This window comes from Macrotis lagotis, chromosome X (genome assembly GCF_037893015.1).
Source record: "Macrotis lagotis isolate mMagLag1 chromosome X, bilby.v1.9.chrom.fasta, whole genome shotgun sequence".
In the NCBI taxonomy this organism is placed as follows: domain Eukaryota; kingdom Metazoa; phylum Chordata; class Mammalia; order Peramelemorphia; family Peramelidae; genus Macrotis; species Macrotis lagotis.
The window spans coordinates 561,655,389-561,679,438 of record NC_133666.1 but is presented as its reverse complement, the minus strand read 5'-3'; the positions used below and the strand labels follow the sequence as shown (position 1 = coordinate 561,679,438).

The following is a 24,050-nucleotide window of genomic DNA, read 5'->3' as shown; positions in this document are numbered from 1 at the left end:
TTTTCATGTCATTTGTTGAACATACTTAATTTCAAATTGTAAAAACAAATTTCATATGTGATGTGTGCCTGAAAAATGTACGATATATTCTAGGGAAAGGGGGATGCAGTTTAGGTACATTGGCATAAATACATGTTTAATTCTAAATCACGAACGTTCGGTTTGATTAGTGTGTTTCACTTGATACAAAAAGATATTATTTGAAACGTTTTAAATGATCCAAATTTGCTCAGAATTTTGTATTATTTTCATTTAATCTTTGTCAATAGTTCTACTTCTTTAGTTTTACAACACATTTCTGCCATCACTTCTCTGGTTTCTTCAGTTTTCTTCTCTCCTATTATAAAAGGAATAATGATGCAGGTATTTAAATATATATATATATATATATATATATATATATATATTTTTGCAAGGCAAACAGGGTTAAGTGGCTTGCCCAGACCACACAGCTAGGTAATTATTAAGTGTCTGAGACCGGATTTGAACCAGGTACTCCTGACTCCAAGGCCGGTGCTTTATCCACTATGCCCACCTAGCTGCCCTTTTAAAATATATTTTGACTGTATTATTAGAGCTCTATTTTTTCATCTGTAATGAGATTGAACTAAATCTCAAAATGCTTCTAGTTTTAAGGATAAAAGATTCTAAGTTCTTTCTAATATTTCTAATGAAAATAATATTTATACTTTAGGAAAGCATATCACAATTTTCTCCAACTTCAGAATTAAAATGACACTGTGTCTTCTTTTTGCATTTAAGTTTCTTTGTAATCTTCCTTATTCTAGTGTAACTTTCTCAAATGAATCACGGTTTAACTCCTAGTCTTAACATACCACTCTGTTATCATCAATTTTATTTAAAATAAAAGAAAATTAAACAAAATAAGACCTTCCATAGTTCCCCATTACTGATTGAATAAAATATTATATTTTTATCCTGGCAACTTACCTTTCCTTCCTTTTCTCATACTATTGTCCTTAACATATTATATATTCCAGCCAAATTGGACTTTATGACCCTGGGCAAGTCACTTAACCTTTCTTTGCCTTAGTTTGCTCGTCTGTAAGATGGGCACAATAGTGCCACCTACTTTACAGAGTTATTGTGAAGATCAAATGAGAAATTTGTAAAGACATTTAATATAATAGGTGCTTTAAAAAAGTTAGCTACTATTATTACCACCACCACCACCACCACCACCACCACCATCATCATCATCATCATCAGTCATCTTTATCGCTTAATCTTAGACTACTTTCTCTTGTCACCTTGCCTTTCTACATGTGGTTCCCATATCTGGAATGACCTCTCCTCACTTCACTTCTATTAGTGAACATTTCTCCTCTGTGTCAAGGCTAAACTCAAATCCCAAGTGCTTACTCCACCAAACCTTTTTTAAAAATGTCACCTCATAAGTGAAAGTGATCTTTTCTTATTCTAATTTTCCATAGGACTTTTCCCCTGAAATTCTGCTTTTCACTTTTTTGTTTTTGTGTGAATTTAAATTTTCACAAGGACTTCACTTATTCTAAAATGCATAAAAAACCTATAAGTTCTAAAACCAATTCCATCTCAATTATTGTGAGAGCAAAATCCCATTACTTTTCTAGACAAACTTTGTTGAAAAAGGCCCAGGTTGTTAAATTACTAAAGGGACACAGACTTGAAGATGTTCTTTTTGCTGTAATATAGTCTGAGTTGCTCATATTTATTCTTCTAAAAATAAGTATGAAAATTGTGTGTGAGGAGAAGAAAGTGAATCATATTGTCTGAATATCTAAGCTTCTTTAGAATCATAAATTGATACTTATGTGATATTAATTCTTAACCTTCTTGAAAAGTCTAACTGAAAAGTATCTATTTAATTTATGATTTTTATGGTCACCTTTTTAGGTGATTATAATTAGCGCTAACAAAATAATGGGATAAATTAATATCACAGGGTTTTTAAAAAACACTGGGAGCTAGGAATAATCTGCAATATTGTGATCTGGTTTTATTAGAGTTCTCAATCTATTCTTTTTGAAGTTATAAGCATCTGAATTATTGGCTACCAATTCATACCTTTTGAGTTTCATCCATCATTGGTCATGGGAATTAGAAATGGAACCCACTTCAGCATAAAATATGAATATAGTTACATGAGCTTTTTTTAAGCCCAATGAAAAGTAAAAAGTATTCATACCCATTGAATATCTTATCACAATGTTTCAATGAGGTAGGATGATAGTCTTGCAAGAGAGAGATCATTCAACATAGTCTATAGATTTTATTTTTAAGTTGAAAAAGTATCTGGCAATGTCGCAATGATAATGGCTTCTAATATAATGTTAGCATTGCTATAGATGGCTTATGAACTGCAATACCCTTTTCTATCCCTCATTGAATTTTATAATGATTCAGATATTTTTTAAAATGAACTTATGATTGATTTAGTCTGCATACATTATCATTCATTCGAGTTGTATTTTTAGAGTTTAAATAATAATTATTTAAATAGGCCACACTTAAATATGGCATTAGGATCTACAAATAAATATGTGTAGAATTTGAAGGGATAAGCAAACCTTTTCTGATTTCTGGTTTTCTTGAAAAGGACCTATGAATTGTCCCTTTCTGGGAATGATAGTATCTAAGAGAGTAAAGAAAAGAAAAACAGTAATAGATGCTTCATGTCTTTAGGAAATGTTTCCTTAATCAGGATATTGTAGCTAATCTCTCCCAAATAAGGAAGCTATCTTTTTTTCATTTTTAGTTTTTGCAATGCAATGGGGTTGTGACTTGCCCAAGGTCACATGGCTAGGTAGTTATTAAGTGTCTGGGGTAAGACTTGAACTCAGGTCCTCCTGACTCCAGGGCTGGTGCTCTATTCACTGAGCCACCTGGAAGCCCCAAAGCTGTCTTTTTAAATCAAAAGATTCCTATTAATTGTTTCTTATATAATGACAGTTTGGATTTGTATTTTCGTGCTTCATGATCATTTCCCAAAATTGATAAAAATAATGACTATTCAAAGATACATGGCAGTGGCATACAACTGTGGGATAATAATGATGGTCATGAAGATGGTGATAATAGTAAGAAGAATCATAGGGCAGTGAATACTGGACTGCTGTTATAGTCAAAAATATTTGGATTCAGGTCCTTGTCTCTGACACTAAATATGTGATTATGGCCATGCCATTTAACTATTTTACAGAAACCTTTATGGGAGATTCTGGACCTTATCTGCTGTATTCTTAATTTGAATTATACTGATGAAATCATAGGACTAGTCTCCCATTATCAAATATAGAGCATAGCCTGCAATCTGCTCAATTCTTGCCTCTGACATTATTTGTGTAACCATGGACAAACTAGTTAACTGTTCTGTTCTCTAAGATAAAATAAAGTCAAAGACTAGTTGTGGTAGAGAGTGTTTTCATATTGAGAGTTTCACAGACTGATGAAATTAATGTCTATGTCTCACATATATAAACACAGATAATAAAAGTAATTTATAAATTAATAAGTTGTTCATAGCAAGTGACTGGAAAATCAAATTTTAAGTTTAAATTGATCAAATTGGAACATTGCTATAGCACATTATACAATACATCATAGAAGTTAGTGGTCTATCATTAGTTAGTATTCATTTATATAAAGGTCTTTTCATAGCAGTTCCTTAAGATGTGGTCAGTACTGACTTAATCATTCCCTGAAAAATAGTATTCAAGGACAGATTTTTTCAATATTAAAAGATGCTTGAAATGTGTTATTTAATCACTTATACCATTAAAAGCTATTTCTGAATCTCAAGAACAGAACAGTGATGCTAATAAAAATCTGGAAGATATCCTACTAAACCAACTTAAATTCTAAAAGGCTAAGGGTTTTTGCTCTGTTTTGTTTTGATAGAGGGATGAGGAGGGAGGGTCGCTATTTTAAAAGAAATTTTTGTGGATGATCCCTAACCGCACCCACTAGACCCAGTATATGGATTTTCTTAAGACTTGTGATACAGTGAACAAGATAGTTAAGGAACATTAGACATGTAAACATGTGGCATGTAGACATTTTGTAGATTAAATGTGCCATTCTTGAATTCTCTGTTCTAGTTGAATGGATCTATTTACTGTTCCCTGCATGTCATGTTCCCCTTTCTGTGTCCAAACCTTTGCTTAAGTTGTTCATGTCTACAATGTACTATCTCTCCTTACTACTATCTTCTAGAATCCCTAACTTCATAGTTTGGGTATAAGTTCCTGCTACCTATCTTCCCTGATCTCCTGCCACCCCTACATTAGGGCAAACTCTCCCTTGAAAATAATTTGAAATTATTTATCTTTATGGTATTTTACAAATAGAATTTAAACACCTCCAGAGAAAGAACTTTTAGATTTTGGCCTCTGTATCTCCAGAGTAATGAATGTTGCTTTGATAATTGGAGATACTTCTATAAATATTTGTTGAAGCAACTACCCAAACATTATTTGTAAGACTGCAACATGTACCCAACTTACCTTAACTGCCTCAACCCTGCACAGACAGTCTTTAGTCAGATTGGAAGGGCACAGGAGCTATTTGTCACTTTCCTAAATAAACCTGCTACTTCTATAATATGGCTGTTTTCAGATAAAGGAAAAGTATGTTGGTGAGTGGGATGGAAATTGCAGAAGCACAATACTATATATTTACATGCAACTTCAATTAAATTCTAAATCAAAGAGCAAAATGTTATTTTGGTCCAATTCCTCAGGCCCACCCAGATAACTTGCTGACTCATAAAGCTCAATGTGCTTCAAGCCAGCGACTCATCTATCTGCCATTTTGACCAACAGAAGGTCCTTTTTTTCTAGTGAGTTTCAGCATTTTCAGAATGCTTTGCTAATACTGTAGCAGTGAAGATAAATTGCATAAAATAGATTAAATACTTAAAATGTAATTATATTTTAAATTAAATGTAAATGTTTAAAATTTGAAAACTTAGTAAATGTGTTTTTTCTTTTTGCCTTTTAGCTGAAGATTTCTTTCTACATACATGCCCATATTTCAAGACATTTCTTTCTCTACACATATATACAAATACAGATAGGTCCACATTTAGTCTGATGACACCCACACACAAAAAGAAAATTCTATCAAAAATTTCAAAGCAATAGTTTATTTAATTATATTGAATCAGAGAGGTCCTGTTACTTTGTTCATGTCTGGGGGGAGGGGGGAAGCCTATGTAACCCTGAAATGAAATGTTATTACCATCTCTCTTATTCATTCTTGGAATTGGCTTAGTGATTACTTCAATATCAACATCAATGAAAAACATTTGACATCTGGCCTAGAAAATCAGACAGCAGACCACAGAGACTTTGATTAAAAAAACTTCATGTAATTTTCTCCAATCAGTAAGTTGGACTATTCTTTTATCAGAATGGAGATTTCTCTCATCACCTGCAAATTTTTAGCAAGACTTTAAGGAAGAAAAAAAAGCCTTGAAGTTTTTCCATATAAATCCATTCTCAATACTGAAACACTCTCATATTAACTTGATTATAAAGTTTTACTGATGATGGTATCACTTCTGTTAGAAACTGATCTTGGATCTTTGACATGTTTGTCATCTATGATATTTCCTCCTTTATTCAAGGCAAAATTTTGCAAAACTAAAACTGAATATTTGATATTATTTCTTGCTGAAAAAATTGTAGGTTTTTTAATACCATTTGCAAGATGGAGACTATTTGAAGATCAAAAATAAAGCAGGCCACTTGGGTTTGTAATGTTTAACCTCCTTTAAAGCAGAGCCATTCCCATTAGGGAGAAGAATGCATGCTCAGCCACTCCACAATAGAGATCCTGAAATGAACTGCACTGCAGGATCACCATGAATTAAAGTCTCCATCTGAGACAGTGGCTCCTGGCTTCGGAGAGCAGGGCTCTGATGAACTTGTGCAAGGAGCACTCTGGTAATGAGCCATCATGCCGCCTTTTCTCTTGGAAGACAATTTATATGATGAAACTTGATAATTAACTTATGTCCAACAAACTAAATTCAATATATCTGTTTTCAGGTCAGAGACAGTGGCTGCAGTCCCTGCGAATGTGCTATCCCATCTTCCTGTTCCTTGACAAGGACACGGTCCCTGCTAATACAGTGTCACAGTAAATTTGCTTATCTCTTAAGAACAACGTGGTATGCTGTAAAATATGTTAGTACTATCAAAACATTCATAATAAAATCCTAATAAAATTAGAAACTTGGAATAAAAGGAAATCATGGTCTTCAATTGTATGTCTCGGAATTACCTTCAATAATGGCTGATACATTACATAGTATAAAAAAATAGGCTACTATCCATGTACCTGACTGGTTTGCCTGTTTCACTTTGCAAGAATGGAAGACATTGAGAAAGTAGTGAATTCTATTTTTTTTCTAATTTATAACTCTATCTAATATAACTTGCAATTTGTTGTCACTCCTATAGATCCCTGGACAATCTGAAAACTTCTTAGGGAGGAGCTACTTGATAAAGAAAGAAAAAAGGAAGAGAGAAAGAGAGAGAGAGAGAGAGAGAGAGAGAGAGAGAGAGAGAGAGAGAGAGACAGAGAGAGACAGAGAGACAGAGAGAGACAGAGAGACAGAGAGAGACAGAGAGACAGAGAGAGAGACAGAGAGAGACAGAGAGACAGAGAGACAGAGAGACAGAGAGACAGATAGACAGTGACAGAGACAGAGACAGAAGGAAAGAAAAAAGGAAAGAGAGAAAGAGAAAGAAAAAGAGAGAGACAGATGGTGACAGAGACAGAGAGAGAGACAGAAGGAAAGAAAAAAGGAAAGAGAAAGAGAAAGAAAAGGAAAGAAAAAGAAAAATATTCCCTATTTTCTCTTTCATAAAGAAGCAAAGTTTCTATATTGATGATGGAGAGTCAATGGAGGGGGGGTGGGAAAGAAAGTCAGTTCATTTTCTAAAATGTTAGTGTTTTCTTGAAACCCTCCTGTGGCCAATCCTTGTACCTCATCCTTGCTTATAGCAGGTTATTTGAATTACTACCCTAGAGTGGAATTCAATGAATGTAAGGCACATATTGCATCACAAGTTGAGATCACCTCTTGATATATATTTAGAAAAAAAATTATATATTGAGCCACTGACTTATATACTCACAAAATCTGGTTACATTTTTCAGGCCAACTAGATGCCACAGTGGAGAGAGTGCCAGGTTTAAAGTCAGGAAGGATGACTTCATCTTCCTGAGTCCAAATCTAACCTCAAGCACTAACTATGTGATCCTGGGCAAGTCATTTAACCCTGTTTCTCTCAGTTTCTCATCTGTAAAAGAATTGAAGAAGGAAATTGCAAATAACTCTGGTATCTTTGCCAAGAAAACCCCAAATATGGTCACAAAGAGTTAGACATAACAACAAAATCTACTACTGTTATCCATTGAAGAAAACTTTAATAATGGTATTCAAAAGGAATATTATTTTTGAGTTGTAGTTGTGACAAAAGTCAACTCATAATGAATGCACCTTGAGGAAGTAAGTATATAACTTACTCATATCAACCATTCTTATGCAAAAAAGTATCTCTGGCTTTTAATAAATAGATCATAATATGGATCTATGTCAAGAAAAATAACATCTTAAGTGAAATATAAATTTTTCTAATTAATTTTTATTATTAAAAGACAAAATTCTATTTTGATTATTGATCAGTCAATGAATCATTCATGTTTAATTTTAGGATGCAACTAGGGATAGTGTGGAGGGGTCAAATTCCTGTAGATTAAAAGTGGAAGATATTTAAGTAAAATGAATACAATAGAACACAGCTAATGTCATTAATATATGGTTCTGACAGGGATCCTCATGGATGACTAAATAAGTCTTCTTTCTATTTGAGCTTGAAACCACTGGATAAATAGATAGAAAAAACAAGACCTGATTTTAATCCCTCTGACACATACTGGGATCTAAGAAAATGTGCTTAATTTCTCAGTGCTCTAGGCAATTTGCTTTGTTGTAATGAATTTTCTCATTTGAACTTTCCTTATACCAATGAAACCCCCAGATCTATTTCTATTTCTTTTAAAATTTAAATTTTGAAAAAATATACATATATGCATATGTAGATGGAACTTTTCTCCCTTCTGAAGCAATTTTCAACATCAAGAAAGAGGGGGCAGGAGTATGGGAATTTGAGGCAGGGATCCATGTTTTGATATTTTGCTTAAAGGTAAACCTTATTTAAGAGTAGATCATCGACTAACAGGACTGCAGATTTTTCATCTGGAAAGGAGTTAGTCCTACCCATTTTATAGATGAGGAAACTGAATTCCAAAGAAATTAAGAGACTTGTTCCAAATCACTGATTTCTTAAGGCAACTGGAATGATCACAGTTAATCCTCCCTTTACTCCTTGAGATAGGTATTGGGGAAAAAATAAGCTGAAGGCTCTCTAGAATGTGATTGATGGAGATATATTTCTTTCAAATGATGAAGTCAATTATCTTCTCCTGGATCCTCTCTTCTCTAGAGTTTTTCATGCACTTGTCTCTCCTGGTTCTCCTCCTACCTATATGATTACTCCTTCATTCACCAATTATAGATTTTCCCTAAGGCTTTGTCACTTGATCTTCTTTTCTTTACCCTACCTCTAATTTAGCTTAATGATTTCATCAGCATGCAAATGTTTCTCAATTTGTCCAGTCCTAATCTCTTTTCAGATCTCTAGCCTAGTATCTCCAACTGCTTTTTGGACATCTCAAAATGAATATCTCAAAGACATCTTGAAATTCATATGTACAAAAATAAATGTTCTTTCCCTGAAAACCCTCCCACCATCTTAAGTTCCCTAATATTATAGAGGGTGCCACCCACCCTCCAAGTCAAATAGGCTCATAAATTGCATGCCATCCTTAACTCCTCACTCTCACCTCCCATATTCATTCAGTTTCCAACTCCTGTTGTTTCTACCTTAAGATCACCTTCTGTATACGTCAGCCTCTCTATTCTGACACTGATTCTCATTGCCTCATGCCTGAGATGTGGCTCATTATTTTAAGAAAAACTACAATTATTCCTGTTCTCTCTCTCTCTAGTGTTTTTAATTGGAATAGGCAATAAGTTTTGTCAAAGACTTTTTCAGCATCTATTGATATTTCTATTATGATCTATATGATTTCTGTTAGTTTGGTTATTGATATGGTCAATTATATTGATTGTTTTTCTAATATTGAACCCTCCCTGCCTACCTGATATAAAATCTACCTTATCTTGGTGTATTACCCTAGTAATAACCTGTTGTAATTTCTTTGCTAAATTTTTATGTAAGATTTTTACATTAATGTTCATTAGGGAGATTGGTCTATAATTTTCTTTGACTGTTTTAGCTCTTCTTTATTTTAGTATCAGCACCATACTATCATAAAAAGAGTGACAGAATTCTTCTATTTTTAAAAATGGTTTACATAGGGAGAGGAGGGAAGGAAGAGAGGGAAGGAGAAAAATGTAAATCTCAAATTCTTGCAAAAAAGATTGGTCAGAACTACTATTGAATGTAGTTGGAATTAATTTTTCCTTAAATGTTTGGTAGAACTCACCTGCAAATTCATCTAGGCCTCAAGATTTTTCTCTAGAGAATTTATGCATGGTTTCTTCAATTTCTTTTTTAGAAATGAGACTATTTAACTATTTTATGTCTTCTGGGTGGCTTCCATTTTTGTAAATATTCATCCATTTCCTTCAAGTTGTCAAATTTATTAGCATAATTTGGGCAAAATAACTCCGAATTATTTAATTTCTTCATCACTGGTTGTGAGTTCACTTTTTCCCATTTTTTAAGATTTTTTTTGCAAGGTAAATGGGGTTAAGTGGCTTGCCCAAGGCCAAACAGCTAGGATTATTAAGGTGTCTAAGGCTGGATTTGAACTCAGTTACTCCTGGCTCCTGGGTCAATGCTCTATCTACTATGCCACCTAGCCGCCCCCAACTTTTCCCTTTTGATAAAGATTATTTGCTTCCCCCCTTCCTTTTTAAAATCAGATTAATTAGATCAGATTATCTATTTTATCTTTTCATAAAAACAACTCTTAGATCAATGATTTTCTTACTTTGAATTCTATAAATTTCAACCTTTGATTTGCACAATTTCTGATTTGATACTTAATTGGAGATTTTTAATTTGTTCTCTTTTTAGTTTTTATTACTTGCATGCCCAACTCAATGATTTTTTTCTCTATTTTATTCAGATAAGCACATAAAAAACTTAGAGCTATAAAATTTCCCCTTACAACTGCGTTGACTGATTTCCATAAAGTTTGGTATGATATCTCATTGTTGTCATTATCTTGCATGAAACTCTTGAGTTTCCTTTGATTCATTATTTGATCCACTCATTTTTTTTATGAGACTATTTAGTTTCCAATTAGTTTTGGTGAATCTCTCCATGACCCTTTATTATATATGATTTTTATTGAATCATTATGTGAAAAGAATGTATTTCATATTTCTGCTTTTCTGCATTTGATTGTAAGGTATTAATACCATAATCCATGATCAATTTTGGTATAGGTGCCTTGTACTGCACAGAAAAAGGTATATTCCTCTCTACCCCAATTTAGTTATCCACAGATATCTATCATATGTAAGTTTTCTAAAATTCTATTCACTTTCATTACTTTTTGTTAATTTTGTGATTAGTTTTATCTAATTCTGAGAGAGGGAGGTTAAGGTCCCCTACTATTAATAATTTCCTGTCTCTATCTCCCTGTAATTCATTTACCTTCTCTTCTAAGAATTTGGAAGCTATACCACTAGTTGCATATATGTGTTTAATAGTAATGTAACTTCATTGGCTATGGTGCCTTTTTAAGAAGATACAACTCCCTTCCTTACTCCTTTTAATGAGATCTATTTTTTTATTTTACTTTTTCTGAAATCTGAATTCTACCATTGATTTTTTTACATCCACTGAAGCATAATACATTTTGCTCCATCATTTTACCTTTACCCTGTGTGTCTCTGTTTCAAAAGTATTTCATGTAAATGACAAATTGTCAACTTCTTGTGTTTAATCCATTCTGCTATCTGCTTCTGTTTTTATGGAAGAGTTCCTCCCATTCACATTTACAGTTAAAATGACTAATTCTGTATTTCCCTTCATAATATCATTTCTCATTTATATTTTAGATTTTTCCTTTCTTTTTTTGCTCCTCACCAATGTGAGGAAGTTTTTTTTTAATTTTAACTTTACTTTTACTTTTGCTTTTCCTTTTATCAGTTCCTTCTTCACCACCTTTTCCTTTCCTCCCCTATTTTCCTGAAAGGATAGATTTTTTTAAACCAATTGGGAATGCAGGTTATTTCATCTTTGGGACAAATCTGTTGAGAGGAGGATATAGTTAGTGTGCACACCCTCCCTTTCTCCCTCTACTATACTAGGACTTTGAGTCCCTTCACTTGGTGATATTTATCTTCTAATGCCTAAGCTACTTGTAGTATAGTCCTTCTTTTCATGACTCTATTGTTTTAACCCTGTCTTGTTCCTACAATCCTTCTGTCAAAATATTCTCTATTTATCTGTCCTAAAAGAATTATCTTTCTCAAGGTTTGATTGATTGGTAAGCAACATTTCCTCAATGTAACTAAGTACATCCCACACATCTATCCAATTAGAAATAAATACTTCTCAAGAGTCATGAATAACATCATATTATAATCAATTTATATCACACGCCCTTTTTGAGTACCCTCTGTACACATATAATCCCATGAACTAAAGTATCATTTTGAGGACTTCCGGCCAAGATGACAGAGAGAAGACAGGCACTGTGCTAAGGTCTCCTGGTATTCCCTCATATATAATATGAAGCAAACCTCATAACAGAAATTTACTCAATACATTAGCAGATACAAAGGACCAATTGCAATAGAGGGGAAGAAGGGAAGAAGTGAGAACGTCTTGAATCTTGCTCTCATCAGATTTGGCTTCAAGTTATGATACATACAATCAATTAAGTTAAGACACTTATCTTACTTTCAAGTATTAAAAGGGGAAAGGGGGAGCGGGGAGGGAAAAAGGAACTAACAGAAGGCAGGGAAGGAAGAAGGGGCAAAGGGAAAGGGGAAGAAAGAGGGGGGTTAGATATGGGGGGGTCAAAAACACTGAAGGTCATAGTATTCAGAAACAAAATACTGGGGAATATGGATAAAGTGAAAAAAAGGAAAAATACAAACAGAGGAAATAAAGAGTAATTATAAATTGGAATGTGAATGGGATGAACTCTCCCTTAAAATGTAAGTGAATAGCATAGTGGATTAAAAACCACCATCCTACAATATACTGCTTTCAAGAAACTCATTTGAAGTAGAGAGATACATAAAGAGTTAAAGGAAAAGGCTGAAAGGAAAAATGTATTATGCTTCAGCTGAATTGAAAAAGCAGGGGTAGCAATCCTTATCTCAGACAAAGCAGCCACAAAAATAGATCCTGTTAAAAGAGATAAAGAGGGAAACTATATTCTCCTAAAAGGTACCATAGACAGAGTAATTTCAATATTAAATATGTATGTAACAAATGGTATAGTATCCAAATTCTTAGAGGAGAAGATGAAGAAGTTACAGGAAGACATAGACAGCAAAACTCTACTGATGGGTGACCTCAATCTACCCCTTTCAGATTTTAATAAATCTAACCATAAAATAAACAAGAAGGAAGTTAAGGAGGTAAATAGATTGTTAGAAAACTTTGACAAGATAAAACTATGGAGGAAACTGCATGGAGATAGAAAGGAATATACTTTTTTTCCTGCAGTACGTGGCACTTACACAAAAACTGGCCATGTACTAGGACATTAAAAACCTAATAATCAATTACAGAAAGGCAGAAATATTGAAGACATCTTTCTCAGATCATAATACAATAAAAATCACATGTAAAAAGGGACCAGGGAGAAATCGATCTTAAACTAATTGGAAACTAAATAACCTCCTTTTAAAGAATGAGTGGATGAAACAAGAAATTATAGAAAGAATTAATGATTTCATCCTAGATAATTACAGTAATGAAACAACACACCAAAACCTATGGGATGCACTCAAGGTGGCTGTCAGGGAATATGTTATATCTTTAAATGCTTACATGAATAAATTAGATACAGAGGAAATCAATGAAGTAAATATGCAACTGAAAATTAGAGAAAGAACAAATTGAAAACCCCCAGTTAAATACCATAATTGGAAATTCTCAAAATTAAAGGATAAATTCATAGAATTGAAAGCAAGAAAATTATTGAGGTAATAAATAAAATGAAGAGTTGGTTTTATGACAAAAACCAATAAAATTGATAAAGCTCTGGTTAATTTGATTTAAAAAATAAGAAGAAAACCAAAATGAAGAGTTGGTTTTATGACAAAAACCAATAAAATTGATAAAGCTCTGGTTAATTTGATTTAAAAAATAAGAAGAAAACCAAATTGCTGGTATCATAATTAAAAAGCGTGAACTCATCACCAATGAGGAGGAAATAAAAGTAATAATGCAGAATTATTTTGATCATCTCTATGCCAATAAATTTGATAATCTAAATGAAACAGAGGAATATTTACAAAAATATAAGTTGCTCAGGTTAAATGAAGAGGAAATTAAATACCTAAATAACCCTATCTAAGAAAAAAGAAATTCAAAAAGTCATTATCGATCACCCAAAGAAAAAATAATCAGGGCCAGATGGATTCAAAAGCAAATTCCATTAGACACTGAAGGAACAATTGGTTCCAATTCTATATAAACTCCTTGGAAAAAGAGGTGAAAAGGGCGGCTAGGTGTCATAGTGGATAGACCACTGATCCTGGAGTCAGGAGTACCTGAGTTCAAATCCAGCCTCAGACACTTAATAATTACCTAGCTGTGTGGCCTTGGGCAAGCCACTTAATCCCATTGCCTTGCAAAAACTAAAAACTAAAAAAACAAAACAAAACAAAACAAAACACTCTCCCTCTGTTTCTATTGTACTGAAATCCTTGTTAGCTAAAGTATCCAGTAAAGTTAAGATCATTTCATGACTTAAGTGTGTATAGCCCCTATAAATACTGTCCTTATCTTTCCCTGGAGAAAATATTAACCTCATGATCTACATCACCTTATGATTAATTTATATCCCTATCCTCCAAGCACAATCCCTTCAACTCTATTCACCTCTCATTAGCTAAGGTATTGGCTAAAGGCTCAACAGTTTGATAGTCACATTTCCTCTCTCTCTAAGTATGTTTCTTTTACCTATCCTAAGAGAAATACAATTCTCAAGAGCTATAGGTATCATCTTCCCTTGTAGGGATATATACAATTTAATACCCATTTATCTCTTTATGCTTCTCTTGGGTTTTGTTTTTGAAGATTAAATTTTCTAGCCTTATCAGAAAATATTGGAAGTCTCCCATTTCATTGAAAATCTATTTTTCCCTTGAAAGAAATGCTTAATTTTGCAGGGTTGTTAAATCCAAAATCCTTTATCCTCTGGAATATCATATTCCAGGCTCTCTAATCCGTTAATCTTGAAAATGATAAATCCTCTGTAATTTTGATTATGGTTCCTTGATAATTAAATTGCTATTTTTTGGCTGCTTACATTATGTACTTCATTAGCTGAGAATTTTGGAATTTGGCCACAATATTCTTTGGGGTTTTTATTCAGGATTTTTTTTTTCTGGACATGTTTTGTGGATTCTTTTAAGGACTATTTTGTCTTTTTTCTAGGATATTAGGGCAGTTTTCCATAATAATTTACAGAAAAATATTTTCCAGGCTTTTTTTTTTAGATTGATGCTTTTGGATAGACTGATATTTTATAAATTATCTCTTCTAGGTCTATTTTCCAGGTCATTAGTTTTTCTTAAAACTACTTCACATTTTCTTCTATTTTTTCAATTCTTTGGTTTTGTTTGATGGAGTACTGGTGTCTCATAGAGTAATTAGTTTCCATTTATCCAATTCTGATTTTTAGGGTTTTATTTTCTTCCATTAACTTTTGTGTTTTCTTTTCCAGTTGGCTAATTTTACTTTTTGATGTATTTTATTCTTTTTTTATTGGTCATTTTTACTTTTTGAAGGAGTTGATTTCTTCAGTCAATTTTCATAATTCTACTTTATCCATTTTATCTTTTTTCCTCTCTTCTTTGGTTTTTAATCCTTTTTGAACTCTTCCATGATGTTTTGGATTTGAGACCAATTCAGAAACTCCTTTGAGACTACACATTTAGGCAATTTGTCACTGCTTTGTCACACTCCTGGGGATGAGGGAGTATAGTCCCAAACTTTTTGTGCTGGAGCCATGATCTGATCCTGGGCTTATTGTTCATCAAGGTATTGCTTATGTAACCTATGTGTTACCGATGTAGAGGTTTTTTCCCAACCCTCTGTTGCCCAGTATTCTCAGACTTTGTCTGGAGTTAGGACCTTTCCTTCTAGTTTGTTATCTAGATGATGGGATGAGGCTGGACTAGAGCTTCTCTGTGGCTAAGGGACTCCTACTGGCTTTCCTCATTCTCTCATCTATGGTGAGCTATACTTCCTCTTTACTCTATGAGATAGACTCTTACTGAAGATCTTCCTCAATATCTTGGGTTGAGAACTCATTTTACTCATTTTTGGGCAGCATCTGTAGTATTAAGGTCTCTGAAGTAACTTCATTTGAAGTTGTGACAGACAAATTTCTGGGAGTATTCAAGCTTTGCACTGCCATCTTGGATCTGCCCTGGAAGTCAGACTTCCAAAGAAATCTTTCCATATGATCTGTCTATAATTCTTTATTCTTTTTTCTTAAGTAAAAGACTATTTATTCCAGTCACTGGCTTCTTTTAGGAGCTGGAAACTCTACCAGATCAAAGGAATGTGAAGTACTGTTCCTCCACCAAGTCTTCTATTTTCCTCAACACAGGTTAATCATGTCCTCTAAAACTTAAATCTTCCCTTTAATCTATATTCATATTTTTTATTTACTGAAAAAAAGATATATCTATCTACATATATATATATATATATATATATTTATATATATATATATATATATTAGAAAGGCACCATAATCTTGTTCAAAAAATATTGGACTAAGAGGGTCACATGAGATGTGGGTTAAAATTCAGGCATTGACAATATATGTTTATGGAAATGATTATGAAAATACAGAGAGAAAGAAGATAAAGTGACAAATTCTAGGAATTACACACAGATAGTCTAGTTGGAGAAGGTAAATATGATCACTTCACATCTTGATTATTTTTAATCTATTCCCTTTTTTCAGTTATATTTTACATAATTGTACCCCCTTCTACCCACCAAAAGTTTTTTTTCAAAACATTGTTTTAATTATGCCATTCCTCTACTCAAAAATTTTCTGTTGCTTCCCATTGCTGACTGAATTTTCCTTCACCTGGAATTCAAGCCATCCATTATCTGACTTCAGATTGCTACATTTCCAATAATGTGGTCTTCAGAAGGATCAATTATTGAGCAACTTCTAACGAAGAATCATTATCAATTACATAGCTCCTTTTGTGATACCAAGAAGTGACAATGGACAAAATATTGAAAGTCATTAGTGGTTTCTATCACCACTACAAAAGCATGATTAGAACAATGAATATGGAAATAGGACAAGTAGTATATAGCCAAATTCTAGGAGGGAAAGGTACTCAAGAAAAGATCTGATGAGTGGACAGATGACATGATATCTTCTTTGAGAGTTTTAAAGGCACTGGGAGTTAAGATGGCAGAGTAAACGCAGGAAATTCTGATAGTTCTCCCCCAACCTCTCCAAATACTTCTGAATAATGACTCTAAACAAAAATTAGAGTGACAAAACCCACAGAAAGACTGAATGAAACCACTTTCCAGCCCAAATCAACTTGGAAGATTTGTGGCAAAGGTCTATTACACCATGTTTAGAAAGGATGGCAGCATGCTTGTCTTTGGAGCAAACTGGCTCTAGTCATCCAAGAACATCCCGTGGAGTTCTTAGATACCTGGGGACACCTAGCTTTGTACAAGTTGGGGCAGTTACCAAACCTCTCAGCTCAGGGATAGTCAACTTGAAAAGTTAGTGGGATAACTCTGGTGTACCAGAGTAAGCATGGAGTCCAGTCAGCACAGGTCTCAATGAAGACCCGTCCTCAGGAATTAGGAGCAGGTCTGTAAAAGCACCAGACTGGAGCCACCTGTTAGCTGCTTCCAGACTGCTCAGCTCACTGACTATAAGGGGGTCACCGGAGACTGCAGAGATTATACCTGAGGCAGGACTCTGTTGCTTTTCCCATACTCAGATACAGGTCACAGTCTAGGCCCCAGGCTCAGGAAAGGAACTTTACTGCCACAGTAGACCAGGGAACCTTCTCAGAGTTCCAGGGAAGAGGGGAGTGCTTATGTTCAACCTCAGATAAGAACATAGCACCAGAGATTTGGCAGAGCCTTTCACAAGACCTTGAAGGAATTGAGGACCCTTGGGAGTATCCCTGAAAACAACTTCAAAACTCTCAAAAGCTTGGAAAAGTGTATCCTCCACCCTGGAAGCAGAGTCCCACCTTAACCAATAGTAAAAATCAGATCATAGGCTGGGGAAATGAGCAAATAACAGAAAAAAAATCTGACCACAGACAATTACTTTGGTCTAATGGCAAATCAAAATACAAACTCAGAGGATAGCAAAGTCAAAACTTCTATATCTAAAGTCTCCAAGAAAAATATGAATTTTTCTCAGGCTATGGAAGACCTCAAAAAGATTCTTAAAATCAAGTATGGGAGTTAGAGGAAAAATGGGTGAAGAGGCATGAAAACAGTGTGGAAAAAATATGAATACCAAGTCAACAACTTGATGAAGTAATTACAAAAAATATTGAGGAAATAGCATCTTAAAAAATTCCAGTCAAATGGAACAAAAAGTCCAAAAAAGCCAATAAGAAGAATACCTTAAAAAGCAGAATTGGCAGATAGAAAAGGAGTTACAAAAGCTCTCTGAAGAAAATAATTCCTTCATAGATTAGAATGGAGCTAAGGGAAGCATATGACTTTGTGAGAAATCAAGAAACAATAAAACAAAACTAAAAGAATGAAAAAACTAGAAGAAAATGTGAACTAACTCATTGGAAAAGAAACTGACCTGGAAAACAGATCCAGAAGAGATCATTTTAAAATTATTGGATTACCTGAAAATCATGACCAGGAAAAGAGTCTCGACTTCATTTTTCATGAAATTCTCCAGGGAAAATTACCCTGATGTCCTGTGAATAGAGGGTAAAATATAAAATGCAGGAAATCCACCAATCATGTCCTGAAAGAGATCCCAAAATCAAAACTCAGAGGAATATTATGGACAAATTCCAGGACCCATAAGTAAAGGAGAAAATGTAAAAACATTCCAGAAAGAAACAATTCAAATATCATGGAGGTAGGATAGGGAGTCAGGACAACACAAGATTTTGCAATGTCTACATTAACAATTTATAGGATTTGGAATATGATATTCTGGTAGGCAGAAGGATTTTAGATAGAACCAAAAGTCAACTACCCAGCAAAACTGAACATCCTTTTTCAGGGGAAAAGATGGATATTTAATGAAATAAGATACTTTTAAACTTTCCTGTTGAAACAGCCAGAGCTGAACAGAAAGTTTGATCTTCAAGTACAGGACTTAGGTGAGAAATAGAGAGGGTGGTTTCTCATTTATTAGGGCACTGAGAAGGAACATATATAGACAAGGCACAGGAGGGAGCTAAACATGGAGTTAATGGGTGAGAAAGTAATATACGGAGAAAGGGAAAGGAGAGGTAAAATAGGTTATATCACATAAAAGAGGCAAGAAAAAGCTTTTGAATTGCATTGAAAAGGAGAGGGGGAGGGGGAAAGAGTAAGCCTTCATTCTTATCAGAACTGGTTCAGAGAGGAAACAGCATATACACTCAGTTTCTTTCAGTGGGTAAAGAAATCCATCTTACCCTAGAGGAAAATAGGTAAGGAAAGGGATGGAAGAAAGGGAAGGGGGAGGAGATGGGGGTATGTGGGTGATAGAAGAAAGTGAGGAACATGAGAGAGGGTAATCATATATAACACACTTTTAAAGAGAAACAAGGATAAAGGAGAGAGAGAATGTAATATATGAAAGTGGGGAGGAATAGCATGGAGGAAGTACAGCTAGCAATAGAAACTGGGAAAAATATTGAAGCAACTTCCCTGGTAGATTTATGATAAAGAATGGTATCCATCCCTAAGACAGAGCAGACAAAGCACACTTTTTTCCCCTTTCACTTTATTTCATAAGGTTTCTCTTTCTTTAATGGGGGTGGTGGTGGTGGAATGTGTTTGCTTTTACAACATGACAATTGTAGTAACATGAAAAAAATTAAATAAAAGTAGATGAATATTGAAAACAAAAAATTTCAAAGAATTTCAAGGGCTGCTACCTACATTAGACTTTTTCTTCTTGATTTTACAGTTTAAAACTAAGATTAATGAGTGGAAATTATAATCGTTCAGACTTAGTCCTGAGGTAAGAAAATACTTCCCGGGGCGGCTCAGTGGCACAGTGGATGAAGCACTGGCCCTGGAGTCAGGAGTACCTGGATTCAAATCTGGTCTCAAGACACTTAATAATTACCTAGCTGTGTGGCCTTGGGCAAGCCACTTAACCCCATTTGCCTTGCCAAAAAAAAATGCTTCCTAACTAGTCAAATAGAGATAGCATGACCTGCTTTAGAAGATTATGGTTATCCCCTCACTGGAAATAGTTATGTGGAAGCTGAAGTTGGAGAAGGAATTCATGGGGGTTTGAAACTTTTTCTGAGTTCCCTTCTGTCTCTGCTGTACTCTGATCTTTATCAGACTACTGCACTGATAAATTGAAATTCAATAGAATACATAGTTTAATTGAAGACAAACAATCTGAAATTTTGGCATTATGACCATTACTTTATAGGTTGTGATTTGCACCTAAATGGTTTAAGAGACAAAAAAAGTTATCACTGTATGGACAGCTTTCTGAAAACGTCTTTTTTGAATTTAGACTGATCTGTCACTGGTCCTATAGTTATAATTATTACCAAGTTCGAAAATTGTTTAATGTAGTTAGTTTTGTTAATTTGAGCCTCATTTATCCAAATATGTCTATAAATGAATATGGCCAATTCGTTAAAAGGGAGATTTGGAGATAGGTTGTGATCGATTCATCATTATAATCATTAAAGGACATGTATTGAGCACTTAATAGAAGTAGGTTCTTATGTCAGATGTTGGAGAAACAAAAAGGTTTGAAAAATAGTTCATGTCCTAGGGGATCATTTAATAAATAAATATTTATTAAAAGTCCACTAAAAAGGCTGTGCCTCAGGGGAGAGAGCACTGAGTTCAGGATCAGAAAGACATGAGTTCAGGGCAGCTAGGTGCACAGTGGATAGATCACTGGCCCTGGAGTCAGGAGTACCTGAGTTCAAATCTGGCCTCAAACACTTAATAATTACCTAGTTGTGTGGCCTTAGGCAAGCAACTTAGCCCCATTGCCTTGCAAAAAAAAAACTAAACTAAAAAAAAGAAAGACATGAGTTCAAAGGCAGATTCAGACATTTGTCATTGTGTGACCCTTTGCAAGTAATTTAAACTATGAGTGTCTGACAAAATGAATTCACTGGAGAAGGAAATGGCAAACCACTCCAGCATCTTTGCTACAAAAACCCTAACTGGGGTCACAAATGGTTGGCCATAACTGCATGACAACAGCAAAGTACCCATTATGCACCAAATACTGTACTAAACACTAGAAAAACAATGGAAAATAACAGACTACCTATGTTCTCAATTTAATTAGGGGAGACATGCATTTATATATAAAGAAGCTATGCACAAGTAAATTGGAAATAATCAACTGAAAGGAGCTCTAATGCTGGGATTCGGGAGGTGGGCTTTTAGTTGGGACTAGAAGTAAGTTCAGAAAGTTAGGAAACAGTAGTAGCCTCTAATTGAGGAGAAGGATCCTTAGTATAAAAAAGTGTTCAGCACTGTGCCTATGATAGGATAGTGGGCATAAAATTAGAAAGAAAAAAGTAATCCACTGCCAAAAACCAAGCTTGACCAAATTTATTAGTTCAAATTGCCTCTGAACTAGAGAGCCAGCATAGTAAAGTGGGTAAGGTCCTAATCTCTGAACTAGAAAAACCTATGTTCAAATTTTATCTGTGATACATATTGCCTGGGTGAATGTTTTTAAAATACTTTTTAGGAGTCCAAGGAACTCTCTAAGACCATAAATTATATTATCAGCAGTCAGCTTTTATATAGTCTTTTAAATTTTGTAAAGTACATTGCAATTTTTATTTTGTAGAGTACATTGCAACTTATTTACAACAATCCTGGGAGGAAGGTACTATTCTTATCTCCATTCTACAGACAAGGAAACTGAGGAAGACAAAGATTAAGAGATTCTATTCACAACTTATTCAGTTGGAGGGAATCTTTTTGTTTGTTTTTTTTTTGCAAGGCAACAGGTTAAGGGACTTGCCCAAGGCCACAGAGTAAATGTCTGAGGCCAGACTTGAACTTAGGTACTCCAGATTCCAGGGCCATTTCTCATTCCTCTGCATCACCCAACCCCCTTGGATTCTGATTTTTAATCCATTCTGCAATTCACTTCCATTTTATGAGACAATTCATCCCATTCACATTTATAGTTAAGATCACTAATTCTGTATTTCCCTCCATGCTATCTTTCTTCATTTATATTTTTCTCTTTCCTTTTCCCTTATACCTCTCTAAAATTTTACCCTTTCCCCTTTGATTTTTCTTTTAAAAATTTAACTTACAATTTATTTTCACTTATATCTTTACCTTCCCTTTTATGAGTCCCTTCTTCCCTTATCTTTCCCTTTCCCAGTCACCCCTTCCTTCTAGATTCATGCCCAAGTGGGAAGGTATCTTATTCCCTCATTGTGCTAGATTTATTGAATAGAATTTACTCAGCATTCACATTCTCCTTTCTTTTGCTCTAAAATTATAAATATTTGTGCCTCTTCCCTTGGTGTTATTTTTCACTCTAGTACTATTAATCAGGAATCACAATCACAGTTTGATTATTTGATTGCTTGTTAAACTCATATTGTTATCAAGGTATCATCACAGATTATTTTGCTTGACTGCTTAATAAGCAGCATTGACTCAATTTGCATCAGATTATAATTATATTAATTTTTTTTACCTTACCCCCTTTTCAAATATCTTTCAAATGCACACAATCCTCCTCATGAGCCAAACTATCATCCAAAGCCATATCATTTCTTCAATTATTTTCACCCCTTTCCCCAGGCCTATTTTTCTCTCATATATTACCCTTCTTCCTTCCCCACCCAAGGTCAGGCAGGGTATTTAGCTTCTTGTTAAGGGAAGCAAGGCCTATTTTCTTTCACACTTAACCTCCCAAACTCTTTACCCAGGGTACTTAAAACCTTGTTAAGTGAAATATGGGTTAAGTCAAACCATGATCTAATTAACTACAAGAATCTTAAAGGGTTCTAAATACTGGGAGACACTGGAGGTCTCACCTGAGAACTTTACAACCAATTGTAAGTTACAGAGACACTAACTCAGGACCTCACAGTTTATGATGACCTCATTAGACCAGGTGCTAAACACAGTAGGATTCAAAGGAGTCAAAGGATGAGACACTTACTTTTAAAATTAACACCCTTGCTTTTCTTCAGGACTTTTTGTCTTAAACATAGTAATGTCTTTTTGGACCTTTTCATTGGAAAGATAAGACCCAGCTTTACCCATGTACTTTAGGTAAATTCTCTTCAATTACATTCTACCCTTTAAGAGAAGTAAAGTTCTAAAGCATTAGAAGTTTTCTACCTTCCCTTTTAGGATTATGTACAATTTGATGCTCTCAATAAACATTTGTTTTGTTTTGTTTTGCTGTGTTTGTTCCTTTCCCTTTTTATTTCCCTTTTTAATGCAACTCTTCAGTTGTATGTTTGGTGATTGAATTCTTTGTTCAGCACTGGTCTTTGTGTCAGAAAATTCTGGAAGTCCTCTTTTTATTTGAAAATCCATTACCCCCCTGACAGTACATCCTGAATTTTGCAAGGTAGTACATTCTGGCTTGTTATCCCAGGTCATTTGATCTCCAATATATGCTATTCCAGGCCTTCCAATCCTTCAATGATGACAAGTCCTGTGTAAGTCTGTGTTTCTTTTGTATTTACATTGTTTTATTTTTGCTGCTTGTAATATTCTCTTCTTTATTTGAGAGTTCTGGAATGTGGCTATTTCAGCCCCTGAAGTTTTATCCTGGGGTCTCTTTTTGGAGGGCTTCTATGGATTCTTTCAATGGTTATATTGTATCTTGTTCTAGCATGTTTGGACAATTTTCTACTATAATTTCCTGCATTATGTTATCCAGAATCTTTTTTTTGTCCTAGGGTTTCTGGTAGTCTGATGATTCATAAATTGTCTCTCCTGCATCTATTTTCCAGGTCATTCATTTTCCCTGAAAGGTACTTTAGATTTTTTTCAATTCTTTTTCAGCCTTTTAGTTCTGTTCTATTGGAATCTTGTAGTCTTGTGGATTCATTGGTTTCTACTTGTTCAGTTATAATTTTTATGGTTTTATTTTCTTCAATTAGCTTTTGTGTTTATTTTTCCAGTTGATTATTTTTACTTTTAGAGGAGTTGATTTCCTTGGTAAATTTTTCAGAATTTTCCTGTATGACATTCATTTCTTTTTATCACTTTTCTTCTTCCTCTCTTCTTTGCTTTTCAAATTATTTTTAAGCTTTTCAATAAGCTTTTGTAAGACTGTTTATAGTTTTTTGAGTGAGTGATTTTTCACTGCTTTTTTCTTCAGACATGCCATTGCTGTCCTTTTTTGTCTGTAAACTAGTTTTTCATAGTGAGCATTCTTTTTAGATTTTCTGCTCATCTTTGTTGTTTTAGCTCTGCTGCTGGGGTATAAGTATAATTTCAAGTTGTATTTTTTTTTCTTTGCTGGGGCTGGGGTCTGATCCCTGGCCATTGGTCAAGATGTTACCTATTCAG

At 34.2% G+C, this 24,050-nt stretch overlaps 1 long non-coding RNA gene across 1 annotated transcript; it reads right to left on the bottom strand.

Annotated features, from left to right (window-relative positions):
* Nucleotides 1–261: 261 nt before the first annotated feature.
* Nucleotides 262–24,050, bottom strand: LOC141502680 (uncharacterized). The gene is made up of 3 exons (XR_012472617.1): nucleotides 22,684–24,050; nucleotides 18,179–18,253; nucleotides 262–337 (listed from the first exon to the last, which is right to left on the bottom strand). It is a non-coding gene; the product is annotated as an uncharacterized LOC141502680 (long non-coding RNA).